We start from the raw sequence: 24901 nt of genomic DNA, 5'->3' as shown, positions 1-24901 counted from the left end.
AGCGATAATGAATGTTTGAATCATTCTTCAATAGTGGATAGATCTATTTAGTTTTAAAGAAGTATTGTCCAGCCTTTTTCTCTAGCTATCCCCAGCCCCCTCTCAGTTGCTTTCATTTTAAAGAAGCAGGAATATATTTTAAGACCTTCAAAACTAGAATGGAAAGCAGGAATTTTTAATTAGATGTGCTATATAATCATTGGTATTATCAAAATGAGAATCTAAGAAAATTATGTTAAATACATAATCTGGATATCTTATATATACACAGATGTATATAAAAGATATACATATATACATACTATATATAATATTAATGTATACATATATGTAACAAAGATTAATATTATATTACAGAATTGTATATTATATTATACAATGTATATAACATACATTAATATTATATATAGTATACATAAAAATGTACATTGATGGGCCACATTCATTTAATAGTGAAATACCAATACTATTTTTCTTTTTTTGAAATACAAACATTCTCAAAAATAGTACTTATTTTATATATATGCATGTGTGCCTATCAGTAGCAAACATTTTATTAGATATGGATTTTAATTTTGCTTTGCAAACAATATTATCCAAGATTTTTATAAGTAGCATAAAATAATTTTGTGTTAGTTTTTGTATGACAGGAATATATAAATTTCTTTTCTTTTTTTTTAGTATTTTGCTGAGATAGATGTTTGACAAACTTATTTGTTGATTTAATTTTTAGAAACATTGAGCAGTCCATGACAAGATAAAAACAAAGGCACAAGAGAGTTCTAATCATGCCCTACACCATTTCTGCATCACATACCTATTTAATTTGTAGATTTGAGAATCAGGACAGGTTTCCAATCATGAAACAGAGATCATCACTAGACATAAAATACTGATAACTGGAGAAGAAAGGAATGGTCATATATTTCAATAAAGTTAACATGAATATATAATATTTGTTTTCTATATTTAGAAATTATCTCAGAGAAAAACATTAAATGTATTACAAATGATTGTCAGGTGGCAATTCTCCAAGAGTGTTTTGCATTTCTGCACATTTTAGGGGTGAAGTACTAACTACTCTTTGTTTTAAACTAAATCTTTTAAGAATTTTTTTGTAGAGTAAACATCTTTGGAAGACAGTGTCTTCCTCCAGAATGAGGAAGGACATGATATCTGCTCTTTACTCAGAATTCAAGATCTTCAAGTTCAGAGTTCCTCTTTGGTCCTGTAACTCACTGAGTGTGAAGTTGCTACCTGATTTTTTTTTTAGCATCACTAAGTAGAAAATGGGGCTTAAGGACCCAGAAAGAGAAAGTGCAAAGAACACAAGTAGAGAGAACTTTTATTGCCAGAATGTTTAATCATAATGGGTACCACACAGTAGTCAAATAGCACTTGTTACTATATATTGTATTCTAATTTTTAATAACTTGAAAGTATCAGAAACTGTGTAAAACAGAGAAATTTTCTAATGTTTAGCATTCTATAAAATATTTAACATAAAAATATGAAACATATATTTTAGAGGCTTATTTTATAATGCCTATTAAATTTAAAATATAGTTAAATGATAACCAATCTACTCTGTAGCAGGTAACAATTCAAACGTGTGAATTATAGAGTATTGATAACCTTTTAGTGCCTTCAAAGACAAGTGATATGATGTTACATAATGAAGAATGTTAACCTTTTCTTTCAGTGAGTACTTCTTTCCTTTTCCTTTGGTCAACCTATTTTTCACACTAGCTCTTATTATTTTCTTCTATAGTTTCAAATACATGCTCAAGATCTTTTTCCTTAAGGAAAAACAAGTTGTGATTTTCTTTTTTATGCTTTTTTTTCTAAAGAAATTTTAAAAATTATTTAAAGGCCTGTTTTATCAATACAGGACAGTGGAATTCCATGTAGGTTGCAAGAAACCTTTCACTATGTATTTAAACTCACATCCATTTCTACCTCAATCCACAGAAGCTACTTATACATCTCTTGGGCTCATAATCATATAAATTACTTCTTTTAATTTAACATAATGAATATAGCAAATAATATTTGGAATCAAAATACCTGGCTACAAATCTTACTCTAAGAATTAGTAGTTGGATAAACTTGAGAGAGTCACTGAATTAAATTTGTGGATTTTTCTCCCTATTTATAAAATAGGTAAACAATAAGCAAACATCCATCTCATACCTGTGATGAGGATCAAATTAAATGATATGCCTGAATGCACTTATAAATTATTAAGTTATGTACAAACATATTATAACTTGGAATATAAAATGAGCAAATAAAGACTCTTGAAGCAAAATTGAGTAATGTGTGCGCCTGAAAACTATTGCCAACATCTATCTAAGTTTATATTGCCTCATAAGTCTGAAGAATGCTTATCAGCATCTACATATTGAATAGTTCCATTATTTGATGGTTAGCCAGTTCTACATTAAGAAAACCCTGCCTGATTACCCTTCCTGGCTGACCCTTGATAAACTTACTCTATCAAAGTTAATTTTGGACAATCAGTCCTAGAAATAGCATAATAAAAGTTGTTGAATTCATAGATAAGGGAAAATTTTTATTCACAACCAGATAGAAAAACAATTAAAACATGTATCAACTCACCTTGATATATCTGCCTCACAATACTGAATTTCAGAATGTAATTTGAAATACAAAGTTTACATAGGCAAAAATATGACCTAAGAATTCTATACCAAAGCCAAGTGGATAAACTAGAAATGCATTCTTTAATGTCTGTTTGGGAAAACAATTCTTACCTTTACTAAAAAGGGAGTGGAGAATAGTGATAATATTAATTATGACAATAAATACGAATGAATTAAATTATATTATAGTTAAAATTCTTATTTTCATTAAAAATATATATATATATATATATATATATATATATATATATAAAAGCAAGTTTTAAACTAGCAAAAATCCATGTAATTTACTTTTTCCCCCCCTTGGTATTGGAAATTGAAATGAGGAGCATTGAGCTCATTAATCACATCCCTGGCCCTTTTTATTTTTAATTTTGAGACAAGATCTCACTAAGTTGCTTAGGGACTCATAAGTTGCTGAGGCTGGCCTTGAATTTGCAATTCTCCTGCCTCAGCATTTCCAGTCACTGGGATTACAGGCATGTGTCACCACATCCAGCTACAAATCCACATACTTGAACATTACCAACTAGAAAAATACTCAAAAATATTTGATAACATTGGAAACTATAAATTGTATTTAATCAAATATGTAGAAAAAAAATGTGAATATCAAAACCAATGTGGATATTGTTTCATTTCCATTAAACATAGAGTCTTAAAAATGGCAGGATTTTTTCCTGTCTTCTTACCAGTCTGATGAAAGCTGTAATTGCCAAATGGCATAATTAGGCCTGATTTTAATTTTGTGTTATTCTCAAGATAATGTTAATTTCTATAATTCTATAATGGCCATATTTTACTTTTATAATCAGTAAAATTAATTAAAGAAATGGCCAAAAGAGATCCATTGACAAATTCTGCATGCAGTAAGCATATGAAGAGCAGGTCTGCAAGAAATTGAGGGGAAAAAAAAAAAACAGGGGTATAAGATGAGTTGCCAAGAAAAGAGAAACCCAAGAAGGAAACAAACAACAGTCTGAAATAATGTGGGGAGATCAGATAAGACGGGATGAAAAGAAGCCTTTTGGGAAAGTCTAATTGAAAGAGTGACAGGTGGGCTTCTCCACAGCAAGTTCAGACTGGGCCAGAGCTCTTTGCCAATCTCTTGGCTGCTATAACCTGAAAAATGAATGGAGGAACTCATAGCACATTCTTCTGAGGAGTTTGGCTTTGAAAAGAAAAGTTGGGTTTTATCTGATGGATAGAAAACTAAATGATCAAAAGATCATTGTTATCCTTTGTTTTATGGTATGAAAAGTGAGCAAAAAATTCATGATGTTACCATAGTGGTAAAAGCAAAGGACCTGAAGTCTATATTTAAATTTAGGTTCCAAGGGAGATTCTGCTATACAGAACATAGAGTAGATGCCATTCTATCCTGTGTTACTGGAAACTTTAGTTGTTCTGTTATTCTGATTATAGATTTAAATGGGGACTCATGAAATAAAACACATATTTTAAAAATTTAAAGCACAAAAAGTCATATTTATTAATCAAATGAAATAAAGCAAAGCCTTGGTTCTTCATTGTCTTTTTTGAACATATAACACTAATAATGCATTATTTATAATTTTCAGTTTTGAATTCTTTAAAGATAGAATTAAAATTTAAAGCTCTAAGAGAACAAAAAGTTTTCTCAAACTTGTATACATTGTTTTTATCCACATCTAATTTAACTACGATTTATTATTTAATTTTATCAAGACTTTTCAAATCATTCGATTTAATTTTCATAGAAATAAACTGGTCTTTTTTCTTTGACCCCCCCAAAATAGCTTATGGGATACTTATTTATATTTAAAATGACAACAAATGAAATTGGGTAAAGTAACTTGGAGAGCAAGCTCAACTAACTGACTCTCAGTAACACAGTAACTCAAATGGAGGTGATATGGAAGAGCTCAGGAGGGTGGCTGACCAGCTGGGAACACTGGGAAGGACCCAATATTATTTAATGAGTTTTAGAAAGGAATGGAATGTTGATTAAGTAAAGGTGTGTTGAGATTCTACTGTAAGTTCACATTTTCACCAAAGTGAATAAACAATAGAACAAAGTGCTAATCCTGAAAAAATAAAATTATACATTGAAAGATAAATAACAGAGGTGATATATATGTATTTTTTTAATCAAGGGTCCAACAGTAAAAAAGTAAAATATATTATAATGAACTGTAAATCATACATCTTAACTGTATCCAATGAGATCTCTCAAAGTTTAAAAAGATTTTTTATAAAACCTATAACTATATTAACCAGAGATTGAAATATTTTTGCAATAAATATTTATTTCATAAGAAAAGGAATTTTGGATTATTTCTTTGGCTTCAGGTTGAAGAGATATAATTTTAAGATGAATCTTTAAAGAAAACAATTAAGAATTAGATTCCTTGGCAATTTTGAGTAACTGGTGTAGAAGCTTAGTTGTTTTTTCTACTTTCAACTCTCATTGTAAATTTCTATGAAGCCAAAATAGGCAATAGAGATGAAGTTGTATAATTTTCTACTCTGATTGAAATCAAGTTTAATTTCTTAAAATTGTCCCATTAGCATGCTCTCTTGTTATAAGTATTTAGGCAAAAAAGGTGGGATATGGGTCTCATGATTCTTCTACACATTCCTGTACATTCCTGCTGAGGCATGTACACAAAGCAGGTCTCTTAGCCAAGACATGGAGGTCAGTTCCCAAAAGCATTTTCCAAAAGAAGTGTTAGGTCAGAGGGGAAATTAAGCCATCATCTGGGGGGAAGGAGAGAAACAGCAGAGAGCCAGAGAAACTGAACGGTTAGTTTGCCAAACTGGGAAATCTAGAGCAGGCAGCAGATTGCTGAGACAAAAAGAGATCAGGCTGAGACAGATGGAGGGATGGGGCTCAAGGGCCAGTTTCCAGTCTCCTGAACATTTAGCATCATTACAACATTCCTGTTTTCTATGGCATGTACTTCCTTTTTCTGGGATCATCCCCCTGAGTCTGATGGAGATGGAGTTTGTGCTCACTGCTCTTTACAGTCTGGTCTCCTTTTGTCTTTCCTTTCTTCCTCAGGTCATCACAGAAATCATCTTCTTCCCCTCACATTAAGTGTCATCTGCTATTCTCCAAGACATCGTTTCTCATATTTCAATAAGTTGATCTGCTGGATTGTTGTTATTCTATCCAATAATACTGCCTTCTTATTTTAGACCATTTCAATATTCATGTAGACAGCAGGGCTGAGACTAGAGTAAGGCAAGAACAAAATTTAAGGAGGTATTCACTCTCAAGATGCAGTGTCGTGTCATTGCCAGTAACTGCACCCCCATAGTGACCTCAATGTCCTATGTTTTCCCCCAATCCTTTTAGACTTCCTCCTCCAATACTCTTTCAACCACACCAATGTTCATTCCTTCTAACTTGATTGTTCCTTTCCCCTTTGATGCCTTCACTTTCTTCATTACCATTTTTAATTTCATGGACCATCATCATGATTGTTCACTTGCAAATACTCTCTCTGTTCCCTTGACCCTCTCTGGCTTAATTGTGCTCACATGGAAGAAAACACAAACCTGCATAAATTCAACTCCCTGCCCACTTTACACTTATACCCATGCAGCTGAAAGTGGTTGAAGAAAACATACAATTATTGTTCCCAGGAAATTCAAATAAATAATTATTAAATGAACTAAAAGATGGGAGATACAAGAAGTACTTTAGAAAACATGTTTCACTCCATAGTAAATTTTAGATTTAGATCATTAAATGTTTTCATAAAAATTAAAATTTTTGAATACTAAAGAAAATAGAAGTACGTATGATTTGATTCTGGGTGTAGGTGACAATTTTCTAAACTCAAATTTTCTAAATTTAAAAGCAATACGGTGGAAAATTTACACACACACACACACACACACACACTCACTCACACATAAAAAAAAATCCCAGAGAGATGAGATCACATAAAAATCAAAACTTCTAAAATGCTTGACATTATAAATACAATTTAAAACAAACACACAGAAGTAAAAACTATTTATCACAAGAAGAGCTACAAGGAATTAATATGCAAATCATGTAATCATAAAATAACAGAACAGAGCAAAAAAAGTTATAAAAAGCTTATAGAATTATAGAAAATGCTAGATCTATGAATTTGAGAATTATAGATTTATACATTAGGATCTTCTTTCAAATTAGCAGAGTAAAATAATAAAAAATTTTAAAGTTTTAACATCACATTTAATAACTAAATAATAAAATAAACTAGTAAATTTAATTTAAAACTTAATATAAGAATAATTTAAAGACTAGGGTTGTAGTGAATTGAAAATTTGTCATTCCCTTATAGTTTGTTTATGAGGTGTCCTCATAAAACTTCCATCTTAATTCAAGAGGTGAAATGATTGGAGTGTGAGAGCTGTAATCTTATCAGCTCCCGCTACTTTGAATGGACTAAGCGGGTGGTAACTGCAGGCAGGTGGGGTGTCACTGGAGGAAGTGGGTCACTGGGAGTGTGCGTGGAAGGGTTCCTCTTCTCTAGCACCCCCACCCTTCCTCACTGCCATGAGCAAAGCAGTGCTACTCCACACACTCTTCTGTCATGATGTTCTGCCTCACATTAGATTCAGAGTGATGGAGTGAGCTGACCACAGATTGAACCTATCTAATCCTGGGCCAAAAATAAACTTTTCCTTCTCTAAATTGTTCTTGTTGGGTATTTTGATCCTTATAAGGAAAAGCTGACTAATGCACCGACTAAATTTTAAAAAGTATTTCTATCCTTTTGAATCAATAATTTAACTTCTGGGGATCATTTGGATTTCAAAAGAAAATAACAGTTTGAAATACATAGAAGTCTTTTTATATATGATGATTATATAGTAGCAATTTCCTTAAAGCAAAAATTGGTGAAAAGAAAACCCAACTTTACAAAAGTAGAAGGAAAAAAAAAGACAATTTATGGACTCACAGCATGGAGAATTGTGCATCTATTAGAAATGATAGTTTAAAAAGAGGGTTTAATATCCAAATATATGTAATAATCTTAATAGCAAAATTTAAATCTATAATCAGAATGTTTTCAGTTCAGAAAAATGTACATGAAAAAATCCAGAAAATATTCTAAGATGTACAGTAGTTATAGCTAAGGGATATGACATTGTTTCATATGAGTTTGATTTTTTTAAAGGTGTTTATGTATTTTTTACAGTTTTTTCAATACAAGTATATATTAGTTTTACAATCATAAAAAAATACTTCATTTTTTAATCAAGAAAATAATAATATAAACATAATTAGCAGAGGGCTAGAAACAAATCACCATACATTGGTCATGTCTTACAGAGAGTTGACATATATATAATTTGTTTGTTTGCTTCCCCCTCCCCTCAGGTTAATTAATTCTAATGACCCAGATTTATTAAGTATATTTCAGACTCTTTCCTTGTATCAGTGCTTTTTCCTCCTAATTACTTCTATTTCCAGACCCAGGCTGACAATTCCTCTTTCTCTCACTACCTTTAAAATAAATGATACAGGGACATCCCTTGACAAAGGTTCCTAGCAGCCTCTTCTTTCTGCCTACTCTTGAATCTCTTTCCTCTGTGAATTAGCTCTTTTGCCTGTGGTTTAGCAAGTTTCTGGGTTGCATGTACCATATTTCTATCTCTGTACAATTTCCCCATCATGGAAGTATAAGAGCCCTTTTTGGAGAGAGACTGGCAATTCAGGGTAGACTTTCCTTAGTTCTATTCTGTCTGAATACTCAATGCTCCCCCTTACTGCCACTTCAGGTCTATAATGATCTATTTGTTTCTAACCACTTAATAGCTGAGCCATTGCAATTTTTCGGGCTTTTCTAAATGAATGCCGGACTAGCTTCACTTATAATACCAAGCTTCTTTCTCAGTTCCTTCGAGTAGAATGCCCCAATGCAATCCACATCTCCCTGGATACTTGCCTATTCCCCTTCTTCATTGCTTCCTCTTTACAGGGGCCTCCCTTTTATCTTTAGGAGATACTCTGCCATTTGTAATTATCAGCCTGCCTGGACAATCTGGAGCCCCCAACCCTCATCAGGCATTTCTCTTCTTAGGTACTCCCTCATCTCTGGGAATTGTTCCTTCACAATAACATTTACACAGATCACAAAAACATTAGCATTTAATTACAGTTCAATTCCCCTGCTTTTCCTTAAATCAGAGGATGACTGGAGGCTTTGAGACAGGGAAGATTTAGCTAGGTAGCAATTCTACATTAACACTGCATTTGTATGTTAACATGAAATTATATTATAATAAAGTATTTCAAGATTATTAGAAAAAACTGATGTTAGGGTCCTTGTTACTGTTGTTGCATTTGAATCTCAGACATATACTCATCTTCATGTGCTTTTTTTTTAAAACCAGCTTGTGCTAATCAATTGTATGAGTATTATCTCTTCCCGAGATTAGTATGTCCTATATATATGAAGATAATATCAATTTTTGAATTTGCATCATGGCCAATGAATGAAACCCCCAATTCTGTGTATGTAAAACTCAATCATGAAAAGCATGAATGGTTTGACCATGCTTTGACATGTCTTTACATGTGTTTTATTTATTTTCTGGTCCTACTAACTTATTTGTATTCTGTATGCATTTTTTAAATTATTTATGCTTAAACATTGGTATCAATAAGCTCTACCATCTTATGGAGTTTAGACAAGAGCATACTATCAAGTATATAATAATATGATGCTCATTAGCAAAATTCTACCAATATATCTCATAGCTACTATTTCAGCAATTCTAAATTTGTACTTATGCCAGACTCACACATATTGGGTGGGGGGAAACCTTAGCAACATCAAAAAAAAATTCACTTGTGCTTTTTTTGTATAATGAAAACAATTTTACTTCCTATAGTCCAATTATATATTTTAATATCTAACTCCTACCTAATTCACCTGAACTTACTATCATTTATTTTTCTAAACAGCCTATATTGAATTGACAGAATCTCTCTACAAAAAGGACTCCTACTTCCTTCATGGTAAGGGAATAAGACAGAGACAGAAATCTAAAACTAAAATGTAAAAACCAGAGAGGCCATGGGCAAACGAGCTCAATTCATGAAGAAGACTCAAGGGTAGGCAGAAAGAAGAGAATGGACTTCCTGGATCAGCAATTGTGCCATCTGATCTGAGAGGGGAAAAAGATCAGTGGCTACAGAAGAAAATAATTATCAGGCGACAGATCCTATCTATCATTCTTTTCACTTAGTACATTTTTTGATGCTTTACAATATGTACCAACGTTTTCCCTGTGGTTTTTAAAGGTACTACTCTGTTTCTGTGACCATGACCTCTGTCTGTCCCAGTCACAAGGAGGCAGTACTGGAAGTAAACTTGGAGTTAGGGATATTTCCCAGCACTGTACCCATATTGCAGGTCTGTTGGATAAATACACCCCTAATTCATTATGTTCTAGAGAAATTGGACCCGGAATTGGCTGCCATAAAATAGTACTGATCTATAAAACCCAGTCAAATTATTTTTGGAACATGATGGAAAACATTTTTTCACTTAGGATATTGTATCCAAGGTAAAATTTGTTCTTCATAGATGTGGGGTGAGGGACTCCCTGTTCTTTATGGTGTCTTTTGTGGTTCTACTTAGAACCTGGAGCAAATCTTTCCAAATGGCAGGAGTTGTAGGTGAAAGCCACAGAGTTAATAATTTTCTTTCATCAGGGGTTTTAATACAACTGAGTAAGAGACAAGAAAACTTCTTACAAAGAAGAGATCTCTAAGGATTCAACTATTGATTGTGACTTTAAAATAGTATTTGGTGTGATCTGAGGGTTGATTTGAACCATGTTCCTACAGGTATTTATAGTACAATTACAGATGTGAGTAAAGTGAATTACCTGGGCCAGAAACCATTGAAATAATAGAAACGGATAATCTGAGTGGAGATATAGGTGGTGTGGATAAAATATAACCATGGTAGTTGGCAAGGTAGCCTAACCATTCTGTCATTATGAAATATAGCATCACAGGAACTGCTCTTGCTTGTTATTTGTATAGTGAAGCTGGCCTTTACATGGAGATTGCTATTCAAACAGCAGAAGCACTTTGATATGAGGTTGTTGAAAAACAGAGATCACTAGAGGTCCAAGGTCCAGGAAGCTTGGTCTGTCAGCTGGTGTGGATGAAAACCAATTTTTTAAAGTGATATCCGATGGTATACAGTGTTCCTTGAAACAGCACCCCACTACTCTTCTGCATTTAGACTGCTTTCCATTAGCCTGCTGTCCCTGCCCCTTGTTGGCTCTTATCCTTTGAAAGGTCTAACCCAAGTCTTCCTTCCACTCTTCTGTATCTTAGTTCTCCAACCATCAGCTTCTTTTTCTTTATGTTAAAAATCTGCCTTGCCTTTCACATCCACCATTCACCCATTGCTTTCTATTTTACAAACATTGTTCCACAGCATTCATTTATTTGCCAAAAAAAGAAAAACTAAAGTAGCTTCTTAGAGAAATGGAGAATGACCAGTGGTGAGAAAGGGGATGGACTATTATACTCTGCAAGATAAGCTCAGAGCTATTATTAGAAACTTCAATAGCAGAATGGAGACAGAAGTTCATGAATTCGAGTGTGCATGGGGAAATCTGCCTAAGAGAGAGAAAGAGACAGAGATAGAAACAGAGAGAGAGAGAGAGAGAGTCTCCACTTGTTTTATAATGTAAAATGATCTAATGTACCCAAAATATAAGTTGCTCTACTGGGATTTCTCCTTGCAAAATGTCTTTGTATTTCAAAAGTTACCTTTGCAGTTTTGTTTTCGTATCTTTCTTCTGAGGTTTTCCACCAATCTGCTGATTTGGGAATGTCATCTCATTTTGGAAAAAAAATTATAAAATTAGTAAGAGTGGTATTCTTCCAGATAATTTTCTCAATACTAATTTGCCAGAAAATATTTACATTGTTTTTCTCAGTTCACACTCAGATGAATCTAAGAAACATAATTTGGCACACTAAATTCTTGGAACTCAGAAGTTATTCTTTCTCGCCTGTGATGTTTTCCTTATTTCTCATTTGAGTAATGAATGTCTATAATTGAATAAATTTAGGATAAAAATTATCTATAATTTAAGAGTAATAAAATAAGAGGATCTAGGATGCTAAAGCAATAAGGTCTAGTGCTAAAGTTATATTGATTCAGTGTTTCCTAAAGCGTTTTAATGAGTATGCAGATGCATGGCCCTGAACAAAGACACAGAATGAAATATAACTGACTTCCAAAACAGATTAGATAAAAATGAGGTGATTTCATCCAGTGTCCAGAATGATGAAAAACTCAGTGCCAACACGATGACCTTGTAGTTAGCATCATAGTACAGCCTGTAAAGACCTGAGCATAGGACATGCTGAATGATGTAAGAGATTTGCTGGAAACAGGCTTCTGAAACATATCTGCAGAGTTAAGCACAAAATTCCTGCTCCACTAGAGAGCACTAATGACCAAACTCTTATTGCTAAAACTTTGGCAGACAATTTCACTGTTTGTGAATCTCTGTACATCTTAACAAACCTCCCCAAAGAGGCAAAAGTTCTACCAATACATATGGTGATGAATATAGCCTCTTCAACAGAGAAAGACTTCAATGTTCTGCATCATGATAATATCTGACCAAGAAGGAAATATAGAAGTAGACTGCAAAATCATTAATACAACCTCTTTGTCTTTTTATTCTAAACTCCAGCATACCACCAAAGGGCTTTAAAGTTGCAGACAATGTCAGCACTGAGAGAGGGAATATGATAAATATGACCATGTGGAATGTGGTATCATTTCACTGCTCACACACTGGCACAATGTAGTCCAGAATGATGCTGTGCTTTCTCCTTTACCAAATAGAAATTGTATGTTCCCTGAGGCTCACAGTCAATCCTGATGGACTCTCCCCATTTGTAGGAGCAAAAGTAATCCAGGAAGTAACACCCAGATTGTACAGTCACTATCATCATAGAAGCATGAAACCAATGGGTAGAAGTTATGCCGGTGGGCATTATATAGCATTTCTGCAACACCAACTTAAAATAGCCATAAAAAGTTTCTTTTTTAACTAAAATAAAATATTTTTGCAGAATGTATTTATTTTGCTATAGGAAACTGAGAAACAGTGTTCTTTTGAGAAGTTTTGCAAATAAATTTATTTGGCTACCAGCTCATTCTGAGTCAAAATCCACAGATAATTAGGAACCAAAACTCCCTGTAGATCAAATGAGTATTGGATATAAAATGTCTCAGACTTGGTTGTAAGTCTACTGACTCAAGATCTCTTTGTTGTTGTCTCTTCCCCCTCCTCCATATCTCACACATATTTCATAGTTGGCTCCACACTTCCTCCTCAAATCTGTTCTCTCTCTCATATTTCCATTTTCATTGAGATACATCAATCCATTCAATCCATCCAATCCATTGAATACATTCAGCTAGAAAGCTGTGTGTATCACTCTCCTCCCATCCAACTGTCCAAGTCCTAGTGATTCTGCTTCTTAAACCTCTCTCACTGATTTTCTTTTATTTTTAGGCTGTCTGTGACATTTTCAATTAGTCCCTAATCTCTCTCACTTGGGTTAGAAAATTATTTACCTCTAGTTCTAGTTTTTTCTTTTCCAATTCACAATCCCTATTAACACAGTATTTTCTCTCTCAAAGTCTAAGTGATATGCCATTCCCTACGTAGATAGGTGTATGGCTCCTTGTTGTCTATAAGAGTACTCCATATTCTACTTAATGGTACAAAATATTCTCATTAGTGCTAGTGTGGACATATGCAAGATGTATCTGTGTTGCAAAGGTGGGTAAAATCAACACTAAGTTTATAATGCAAAACCTCCTTTGTCTCTCCACTGATTATAGGAAGGATCCTACCCCCTAATCCTTCACTGCCTCCCTTAATTCTTCAAAGGTGTCTCTCTCCTCAATCTACAAAAGTAGATTCTTAATTAAACTCAGATTAGAACACAGGCTTTGCAGACAGTCAGAAATTCAAATTTATGACCTATCACCAATAATATGTATCTGGGCAAGTCTTCATATTTTTCTAAGTCCAGCTTTTCACCTCTAAAATGGAGATTTTTATGCTTATAACACAGTTTTCATGACATCATTGAGACAATTGATCTTGTACTCCAACACAGAGCCTAGAGCATAGTAGGTAAGCCAAATGGTAGTACTTGTCCCCAAAAGAAATCTGAGAATACAAGAGAATGCCTTGCCGTGAAACGTTATTTCAAACAGGTAATAGCGCGATCGCGTGCGCACACACACACACACACACACACACACACACACAATGGTTTGTCCAAGCAAAACAATATGACCTGTTGGAGGTGCTCGAAGTGTCTATGCAGTTTGAAAAAGGATAACAAAACAAAAGAGGAGATGAAAATTGAGAAGAAAACAGTGATGTGTTCAGAGGGTCTTATCTAGTATTTTACCTTGTCCCTTCATCTCTGGATCTATTCAAGCCTTTAGCTTTCTTGTCATTTTCATTCCTCTTATAACTAAGTTTCTGAACTTAAAAAGCCTGTTTCCTGTTTCTGCCTTCTCAACCCACTTCAGTCTGCATCTAGCCCCATCATTCATCCAACATTATCATCATCAGTATCACCAACAACTGATTAATGAGCACATTAAGTGGACACTTGTCAGCTCATCGTTTTGAACTGTCTGCAAGATTTTGCTGTATGCCTTACCTTCTGGAAGATCACTTCTCTCTTGATTTCACTTACTTCTTTCACTCTCATGGTTTTGTTTTTACTTTATGGACATTTTTGTTAAAAAAACTTTTTTGTTCTTTTTAGTTATACATGATGGTAGAATGTATTTTGACATACCATATATACATGCAGTATAACTTCCAGTTTTTGTGGTTGATCTGGAACTTCTTTTGCCACCTCTTTTCAGAGCTCTTAATCCTTTACTATCTTAATTATGGGATTTACATATGTGATACTAGCCTTAGATGTTTTCTTTCTCATTCTTATTCCCTCTTATAGAACTCACACTTGAAAATGAATTTATGTATCCACTACTTATTATTATCAAATTTAACATAGATCTATTGATCACACTTCCTTACTTATAATTTAATGTCTCTACTATGCTAATTTCTCTAGGGGTCAAAATCATGAGTTCCTTGTCCATACCTTTGAACTATCTAGCTATGGTAGACTGCATTTCTCTTTTCAATTCTATGCCCTTTATTGAATTCATTTCCAATTACATTATAAGCATTTACAAAGGTGACTTTGTATTCCCTCTTTTAGAGATAATATACTTTCCCAACACATTGATATTGGACTTTGTGTGACTAGCATTGGCCAATGCAATATGACAGAAGTGGAAGTATTTCAGATCCAAATCTCATCACAAGAGACATCATATGTTCTGCCTTCCCTTCTGGGAGATTTCAGCTTCTGGCATTAGAAAAGTTTCCCCTGGAAAACTGGTGCCCCTTTAAGCCTTGAGCCTGGAATAAATCTGATGGAGCAAATCTAGTTCCCTGGATCCTATAGATGTGCAGAAGACTGAAGTCTAGCAGTCCCAGTCAACCTACAGTCTTGTGAATAAGATGACTAATACTTATTGTTTTAAGCTGCTGAATTTAAAGATTATTTGTTATGTTTGAATCTCTTTCTAAAACCATGTTGGGGGTGCATGGTTGACTCTGGATACATCAAATCCATCATTTTTTGTCCTAAGACCAATCTGATCCCAGGCAATGAGTGAGCACAGTATTCATGCTGTCTGGTTCGGTGGACACAACATCTTAATTTTTATGTCGTGCCGAAGATCGAACCCAGCGCCCCGCGCATGCCAGGCGAGCACGCTACCGCTTGAGCCACATCCCCAACCCTCCCTTAATTCTTCATAGGTGTCTCTCTCCTCAAAATCTTTCCCAGCTTGTCAGTGCTTGTCAAAGGACCAGCCCTGACAGAGGTGGTGTGCACTATCTACTTTGAGCTGATCTTAGGTGACTCTCCCCATAAGGTGATAGCTAATTGTCCAAGGAAGCACAGGTTGAAAGCCATTAACCTTGTGGATAAACTTCTCAGCATTGCATAGGTGATCAAATCTTTATATAAAGCTATGTACCTCGTCTTTTGTTACTTTTACCCCAAACTTCTGGTCTCCAGTGATGTAGAAGTATTACAAATATCAGTATATTCATTCATAGCAAGCAATTTGATGCTTATTATCCAGGAACTATATCCCTAATAAAGTACAAGCTATTCAAAACAATAAACTTTTTGTTATTTATCACCAATTATTCTAAAATATATTTTGAATTAATTTTAAAACAAAACAGAGATGCTATAAAAAAGTTTTTGATTTAATCCCAATTTCTGTATCTACTTGCATACTAAGAAGCCACCAGCAAACACCCCAACAAACTACCCATTCAAGATAGTTGACTAACATTTTAGAATATGTAGTCTAGTGGTACTGTTTTTGTTTGTTTTTCTTACAAACTGGTAATGATATCAATATTATATTAGAAATAATATACACTTTTTATAGAAATCTTATTGGTGCATATGGTTGTACATAATGATGAGATTTTATTGTCACATATTTGTACATGGATACAATATAACAATATAATGTGGCCAATATCATTCCCCAGCACTTCCCTCCTCCCATTCCCTGGTCACTCCCCTTCCTTTACTGATCTCCCTTTGATATTCATGAGATCTCATCCCCCTCCACTTTTTTATTTTTCCAAACTTCTACATATGAGAGAAAACATATGGCCCTTGGCCTTATGAGTTTGGCTTATTTCACTCAACATCATGGTCTCTAGTTCCATCCATTTTTCCGAAAATGCCATAATTTCATTTTTCTTTGTGGCTGAATAAAATTTCATTTTGTGTATATAACACACTTTCTTTATCCATTCATCCATTGATGGACACCTAGGCTGGTTCCATAGTTTGGCTATTGTGAATTGTGTTGCTATAAACATGGATACGTATGTATTACTATAGTAAGATGACTTTAATTCTTTAGGATAAATACCAAGGAGTGTTATAGTTGGGTAATAAGGTAGTTCCATGCCTAGTCTTTTGAGGAATCACCGTACTTATTTCCAGTGCTAATTTACAATCCCATCAACAGTTTCAAAGTGTTTTTTTTTTCCTCCACATCCTCCCCAGCATTTATTATTATTTGAATTCTTGACTACTCTCATTCTGACTGGTGTGACATAAAATCTCAGTGTAGTTTGACTTAAATTTTCCTAATTGCTAATTATGTTGAAAACTTTTTCATATATTTGTTGGCCACTTGTATTTTTTCTTTTGTGAACTATCTATCTAGTTCATATGCCCATTTATTAATTGGTTTGTTTGTTTTTTTTTTGTTTGGTTGGTGTTTTTGAGCTCTTGTATATTACGAATATTAATCCTCTGTCAGAAGAATAGTTAGCAAAAATTTTCTCCCATTGTGTAAATTCTCTCCTCACATCCTTCATTGTTTCCTTTGATATGCAAAAGGTTTTTAACTTGATGCCTTCCCATTTATTAACTCTTGGCATTATTTCCTGAGTTTTAGGGATTCTATTGAGCAAATTGTTGCCTGTGCTGATATGCTGGAGTGTTGACCCTACATTTTCTTCTAGGAGTTGTAATAATATACATTTTTCTAAAAGTCTTATCTTTTTAATTTTTTTTTATAAATCCACCCTTAAGGCTTACAACTACTGATTTGCTTTTCTTTAGATACAAAATAAAGACTAAAACCAAAATTATGGCCTAAGAATTTTATCATTTCTCCTGATTTCTATACTATTATATACTTACCAGGATCTGCTTTTGAACAACAATGAAAAAGTTTTGGTAATCCTTTGTATCCCATCATAGTCCATAAATTGATAGAATCCTCAAGTTGGTTTTTAATGTTTTCACTTTCTTCTTTTAAAAGTCATATATAATCATGAGAAACAAAACAAAATCCTAGGTAGAAAAACAAAATATGCTATTTAAAATATAGATTGGTCACATAGAGATAGCTACTAACCAAAGAGACATACAAATACATATTGAAGAACACATAACTTTAATTGGATTTTTTCTACTCTTACCTAAACAAACATGTTTCATTTCTAAGTTTTATTTGAGTACCACAGAGAAGATGGGAAACAATGGACCAAACAAATTAATGGGGTGGGGGGTTAAATCAAATATTCTGCTTTAGATTTGATAGAGTTTGAGCTTCTATGAGATGCTCAAGTAAAAAAAACTGAGGAAGCAGTTTTTACATGTGAATTTGGAACTCAGGGAAATGTCAGCTATATAATGGGGCAATACTACATTTAATATTTCTGTCAGAATTTTAAACACAATTCATTACCCTATTCCTGTGATATTTGAAGTTATTTAAATTCACTAATTTAACAAATACATGCTGCATATTTCTGGTAACTGATATGAAGCTATATGTGAAACTGTGAATATCTAGTCCTTTGGAAGCTTATTATGTAGGAGGAGAAATAATAAACAAATACAAAAAAATAATATTATAGAAAATACAAATCATTTCAAATAGTGATAAGAAAATATAATATAGTGATGTGTTGAAAGAGCAACTGCCCAAATTGAATATAGAATCATTATAAATGTGTAGTCAAGAAATATTGTTTCTGAAGAAATATCTTAGATCCAAAGGTCTAAAGAGTAGACCATTTGTTTGATAATGAGAAGTGATACATGTCAGGCTGTCAGGCAGAGATAAGGGAAAGAGTGAGAGTCCTGAGATAGAAACAAACTTGGTATTAATGAAACATAAATAGGTTAATGAGGAGAAAGTATAATAAATTAGAAGAGAGTCCAATGACATAAGACTAGAAAGTGAGAAAAGGACTGGGTCATCCAGAACTTTTCAAGTTTTAGTGTGGTGTTGGGATTTTATTAGATGTACAGTCAGAAGCCTTTGGGAAGTTTTAAGCAGACTTTGTGTTGGACATTATAGGATACCACTGACTAACAGAAGGGAGGGATGAAGTGACAGAGGTTATCCCATTAACTAACAGAAGGGAGGGATGAAGTGACAGGGGTTGTTAACCTGATACCATGATCATTTCCATGTACCACTTGAGATATGATGGTGCTGCCATTTTGGATTGCATCATTTGGATTTACTTTGGATTTCACAAGGAGGTTATGCATACAAAGATATCAAGGAGTCCCCATTCCTAGGTTTTGTCTTGAGCAATCTGATGGTTGATTATGTCATTTACAAAGATGGAATGTCTTTGAAAGAAACAGGCAGAGAGCAGCACCAAAATAAGAAGTTTGTTTTGGATCTTTTATGCTTGAGTTTTTAGGACTATAGAAGTGAAGGTACTGATTGACAGGAAGATATGTGAATTTGAAAATCTGAAATTCATTGGCATTTTGATAAAATTTAATGTCATGACTATGTATGAGATCGCCTAGGTGTAGAGATCATAACATGAAGAGGTCTAGATCTGAAATGAAGTTAACTATGGCTTTACACCTTAGGTTGAAAGAGGAGCTGACATAGGAGAACGAAGAGGAAACTAGGTGAGTGAGGTACCCCTGAGCCAAAAGAGGAAAACATTTTAGAAATCATCACTGGGAGGAATGCTAAGAGAGTCAGTTAAATGAGAACAGAGAAGTCGTCATTAGAATAGCAAAGTAGATGTGGTCTTTGAAGTTGTTAAGAGCATATTCTATGGAATGTGGGTTTGGAAATTGGATTTCAGCAAATGGAAGAATATACCAAGTGGAGAGGGATGAAGCTGATGGGGTCATTTAGCAAGGTGTCTGACTGTTAGTAAAGACAAGAAAATTACAGCAATAGATTTTATTTTATTTTAAGGTGTGTGCTAGTATAAGCAACTCTTTAGGACAGTGGAATAGTTCTGGAGAAAGCTGGACCTTGACTATACAAGAAAGGGAAGTGGTATGTGGGATTCAGAGGAAAAGTCCAGAGTTTCTCTGAACCATCAATAGCCAAACTCCAAAAGTTGTAATAGCAAGATAGAGAACATAGGAAGAAATACAGGTAGATATATAGATTTAACGCTGTGGTATTGGGGGAGTGTGTGTCTAATTACTGTTTTTCCTCAATGAAGAGTGAGAAGACATAATTTTAACTGGGAGGTAGACTGGGTGCAAAAGGAAGAGTGGCTGTAGATGTTGAGAAGAAATTGAAATTATAGAATACATGACATTTGGTTTCTATTTCCTTTGACCTCCTAGCTTTTCCCCATGAAAACATGGGGAATTGGAATATGGAAAAAGGAAAATGATGGGCATTTCAGGCAATCTAGTGCATTTATTCATAATTTCATTAGAGATATGAATTTCGACTTTGGTGAATTACTTTTTTCCTACTAAATAATTTTTGACAAATTTTAGCATGTAGAAACAAGCACATAGAGGTTAGAATATGGTCCTAGGAACAAAGAGGCACTTTTTCTATTTATGTGGATCTCAAAAAAGATGAAAACTATTCAGATCCTGAGTGCATTTTCTAATTAACCAGGCACTTTGAAACAAGATGTTTAAGAGAACTATTGAATCAGGTGGTACAAAGTAAAAATTGTATTCATTCAAATATGCACATCAAAAAGAAGAGTGGAACTTTTGAACTTCCTGGGTAGTTTTAAAGTCCACCCAATGCTAATCAAGAAGTTATGTTGCAGCTGCTGACTCATCAAGTTTAACTCTCCACACAATCATGTAAGTGTCAAAATCCCTGTTCACTAACAAAAAGCACAATAGTATTTTAACAAATAGCTAAAAGCATTTTCAGCTGGAAAAAGTTTTTACCAGCATAGGAAATTTTCACTAGTTCTCCTGTTTACAATGTGGTAATGATTATGTATTCCTAGACCTCAGAATCTCTATCTTGAGGATGCCCAATGTCATTCCTGTAGATTATCATTTACATTTTTATTAAACTTCTCCTTCTCAGAGAATTTTTCTTTTAGTAAACATAGCCTGCCTTGGTCTTTGCCAATTTGCATAACAACATATGTGTGCATATCTGAGTGTGTTTGTATGCACAGATATATCCGTGTATACTTCAAAACCTTTGGCATCTGTGGGGCTTTATTTTCTGAGTCTGGGCAGTTTACTTCCTTAGTTGTAAATATTTTGTTGGAAACAAGAATCCTCAGCTGATGAAGAAGTAGAAAGGACCAGGTTCTTACTGCAAGACATTTTTTTTTCTTTCTGACTTACTATAGTAAGAAACTATTTTGACCTTCTGTCTTTGATTCTGAATACACAGCTTTGAAACTATAGAATTCATATATGTAGCCAGAGGTGTTTGTTAAAGGATGAGTTATACTCAGTAACATGTAAAACAGGGTGTCATGATTTTTTGGTTTGACAGTGTATCTGTAGCTGTATTGCTGTATTTCTTGGTTGGAACCTCTATGGTATTTTGTAAAAACCAATTCTTTACTGGACTGAATATCCAGGAATATGCTCAGAATGTCTACATCCTTGGTCAGTGCCATCAATATGCAAGGAATAGCTCTTGGTCATCCTACATGTTTCTAAAGGCAGTGAAGGGGTCAAATAACGCTCATATTGTAAATGACTGAACAGGAGATTTCATAAAGATATTATAGCATCATACAGTTACTAAACTGCTCCTAAGTGGATACCCATTTTACTCTAAGATCTTCTACTAGCTCATCCTGAAATGTTACTTGTAAGGCTCCCTAAAATGTATTACAACTTTTGTTGTGTAATGTTTCACAAGGTACTACATTAAAATAGGGTTTGAGTCTTTTCTCACTTCTGGCTCTCACTTGGATTCACTCTCTGCAGCCATAAACTTTAGGTAAAGATTTGGAGACAGACATTTCTCTAAAAGAGAATTAATTGTCTCTTTTGTATTTTCTTTCAGAGACTTTCTGTTTCTTCCATATGATTCACTGCTCTTCAATTCATGTTTAGGTACCAAGCTCCAGCAAATAAGAGATTCAACTTTCACCTACAGAAGAGATGGAAGATCATGAGTCATATTTCCATATGCCTGGATTAGGAGAGCTGTTAGACAGGATGGAAGAAATAATCCAAGAAAAAAGCTAGGAGGTCAAAGGAACTAGAAACCAAATATCACCATGTTGCCCAATAGGCAATATATAACAAAATAGCAGAGGAAGGGAAAATTCAAACTGCTGAAACTGTTTAGCAGGTAAATGAGGATCATCTGGGGAGTGGGAAGCAGCTTCCTCTTCTTTCCACAGCAATGTGGAGGACTTGTGAGTACCAACAACTGAGGAAACAGGCTTCTGACCCAGGGAGTAGAGCAGAGTAGTAAAACTGGTTGACTCCATGTTGAGGCCTCTGTGGATCTGTACTGATCCTTAGAGGCTGTAAGGTTTTTGTCATTTGTTTTCATTTTTCATTTTTGAAGTTGAAAGTCTGAATTAACTTCCAGAATTCATGAAGTTTTTCTGTTCATTTCTAGTTTTTTCATTTTTTCTATTTTTTTGTGGGGGGGGGGGCACACCAGGGATTGAATTTAGGAGTACTTAACCACTGAACCACATCCCCAGCCCAATTTTGTATTTTATTAGAGACAGGGTCCCACTGAATTGCTTAGTGCCTCGCTGTTGCTGAGGCTGGCTTTGATCCTCCTGTTTCAGCCTCCCAAGTGCTGGGATTTCAGGTGTGTGCCACCATGCCCGGCCTTTTCTAGTATTTTTTTTTTTAATGTGGGCAGAGAACTATATTCTGATAACTTGGGAGACACAGGAAAACTAAAATTTTATAAGGAGGTAAATGTATGTAATTGTCACAAAGCCCACTTAAGATAGTATTCTTTACTTTCACAAAACAACTTTTAGGGGGAAAAATGTGAGTATAGCAATGATATACCCACATACATATCACACGCCTGCAAAGAAAATAATTATAATGATTTATGGATTGTCTTCTCTATGCCAAGCACTTTGCCAGACAGTGAACTTACAGAGTCTTCAGTTCTTACTAAAGCTCAGCAAGCTATGTATGTCTTACAAATAAGAAAACTCAAATTGAGAAAGTTTGAGTAACTTGGATGTTGGAAATGAAATATTTGGTATAGCCAAGATTCAATCTAGTATTTGTGATTGTAAGTTTTAAAATTTTAAATATTTTTCCAGTGCATGCTGATCAGATTAATAGTGGAGCAAATGTGGAATATTTTACTTTTAAAGGAATGATTTATCCCAGTTATTATTTATCCCAGGTGAAGAAAAATATTGATACAACATTCTTTTTTATTCATTTCATAAAATTAGGAAAAGAGAAATGACTAAAAAATTATGGAGGGCTCTAATTCAGTATCTACCAACCAGGAATACCTTGCATTATCGATTTGTGTTGATAGTATTGGAACTCAGAAAGTACCAAAAGCAATAAGCAGACTACTCAGCATTTCACCAAAAATAAGGGAGAACTGATTAGTGAGAAATATTAATAGGAACTTTGGAACTAATCATGTAATTTTGAGTTAAAATTGGTTCTGTGATGGGGTGTTTATTTCAGAACTTTTTGTATGGTTAAAAATAAAATTTGGAAACTACTAAAATGTTTCCTTGTTTGGAAAGTTGAACAAATTGTGATACATGAAATCCTGGAAAATTACATAGTCATTGAAAAGAAAGCATTAGATCTATGTCAATTGTCTGGGACAGAATCAGTGATTATAGTGAGAAAGAAAAGCAAGATGCAGAAATGAGTACATAATATATTCCTTATGCAGGTTGGATTCTCTAGGACACAGACTCTGAGATGGAATTTAGACTTTGGGGTATTTATCAGGGAGTATCTTGCAATCAACTCCTATGAAAAGGTATGAGGGGAACAAGACTGGACAGAGGGTAGAGCTGAGCTGTGAAGTAGGCCTGATGAGAACCTTGGCAGACTCAGCAGGGAGATGTAGGGATAAAATGGCCATGAAAATGATTTTGCATTGGGCCAAAATGGCCACTGAGTCACATCCTGACTTAGATCATTCATTTGGGTTGCTGGGGAAACAGTGTGACCTTGTGTGAGGCAGTTTTTTGCAGGTAAGATAATCACCAAAGAGACCAAGAGCTGAAGGGATCTGCTGCTGGCACTCCCAGCTTCTAGCGCTTTGTGGAGAGAAGATTTGGCCAGTGCCTCTGTTCATCCCAATAACTAAAACAATAACTAAAACAAATTGTGCCCAATCCCAAAAGGTATAAATATATTTGTAAATATATATATACATATATATATGGTCATTTACATATATATTTATACATATACATATATATACATATGTAATATGTATGTAGATATATATATATACATATATGTATACATATATGTATATATATATATTTATATGGAGAGAGAGAGAGAGAGAGAGAGAGAGAGAGAGAGAGAGAGAGACACAAGTAGAGTAAAATCTTGGTCCTAGGGAAAGCAAGTGGGCTAGAGGTAGTATAGGTAACCAAAACAAACAAAAGGTAGAATTATTGATAACAAAAAAGAAGGTTTTATATCTTATTTAGGAAAATTTAAAATGTGTCAATGAAATGCTTAGAGGAATTGAAGATTGGTCATCAGATAGTATTTATCTCTGGGTTTTGACATTGCCTTCCCATTATTCTCTATAATATTCAAATGAAAGTAGATAAGCATTGCTCATATTTTTTTTTAAATAAGGCTATTTACAAATTAATAGCAAATGAGGCAATAACTGAATATACTTAAAACAAGGCCTTTATTTAAAACAAAATAGATTTCAAAATGCTGTAAATCACATAGCAAGATGCCCTTAAAGACAAGATAGTTTTAGAGGCATTGAAGTATTGCAAAACCAATCATAACCTCTAAAATTTAAAGTTAATAAATAAAGCATCCAGATGCAACATGCATTTATTCAAATATTTCTTGAGTGTTTTTCATAAGCGAGGATCTGATTTAGGATGGGTCATATCTAGAATGAAAATGAAAAATTCCACTCTTACAGGTGTCATATTCTATAGGGAAAAAGAGAAAATAAACAATAAGAACAGTAAATGAGTAAATACTTTGGTAGGCTAAAAGTTGTGAGTCAGTTCCCAGGGATACATGTTGCCAGACCCTGTGATTTGCATTCAGGAGTCTTTTGAAGAATGCTCTTGGAAGAACAGCTAAGAGGGGACACAAGTAGTCCAGTGTGACCTATTGTCATCCATAGTTTAAAGATTAAGAAAGACTC

This window comes from Urocitellus parryii, chromosome 10, assembly GCF_045843805.1.
Source record: "Urocitellus parryii isolate mUroPar1 chromosome 10, mUroPar1.hap1, whole genome shotgun sequence".
Classification (NCBI taxonomy): Eukaryota; Metazoa; Chordata; class Mammalia; order Rodentia; family Sciuridae; genus Urocitellus; species Urocitellus parryii.
This window is presented reverse-complemented; position numbering follows the sequence as displayed.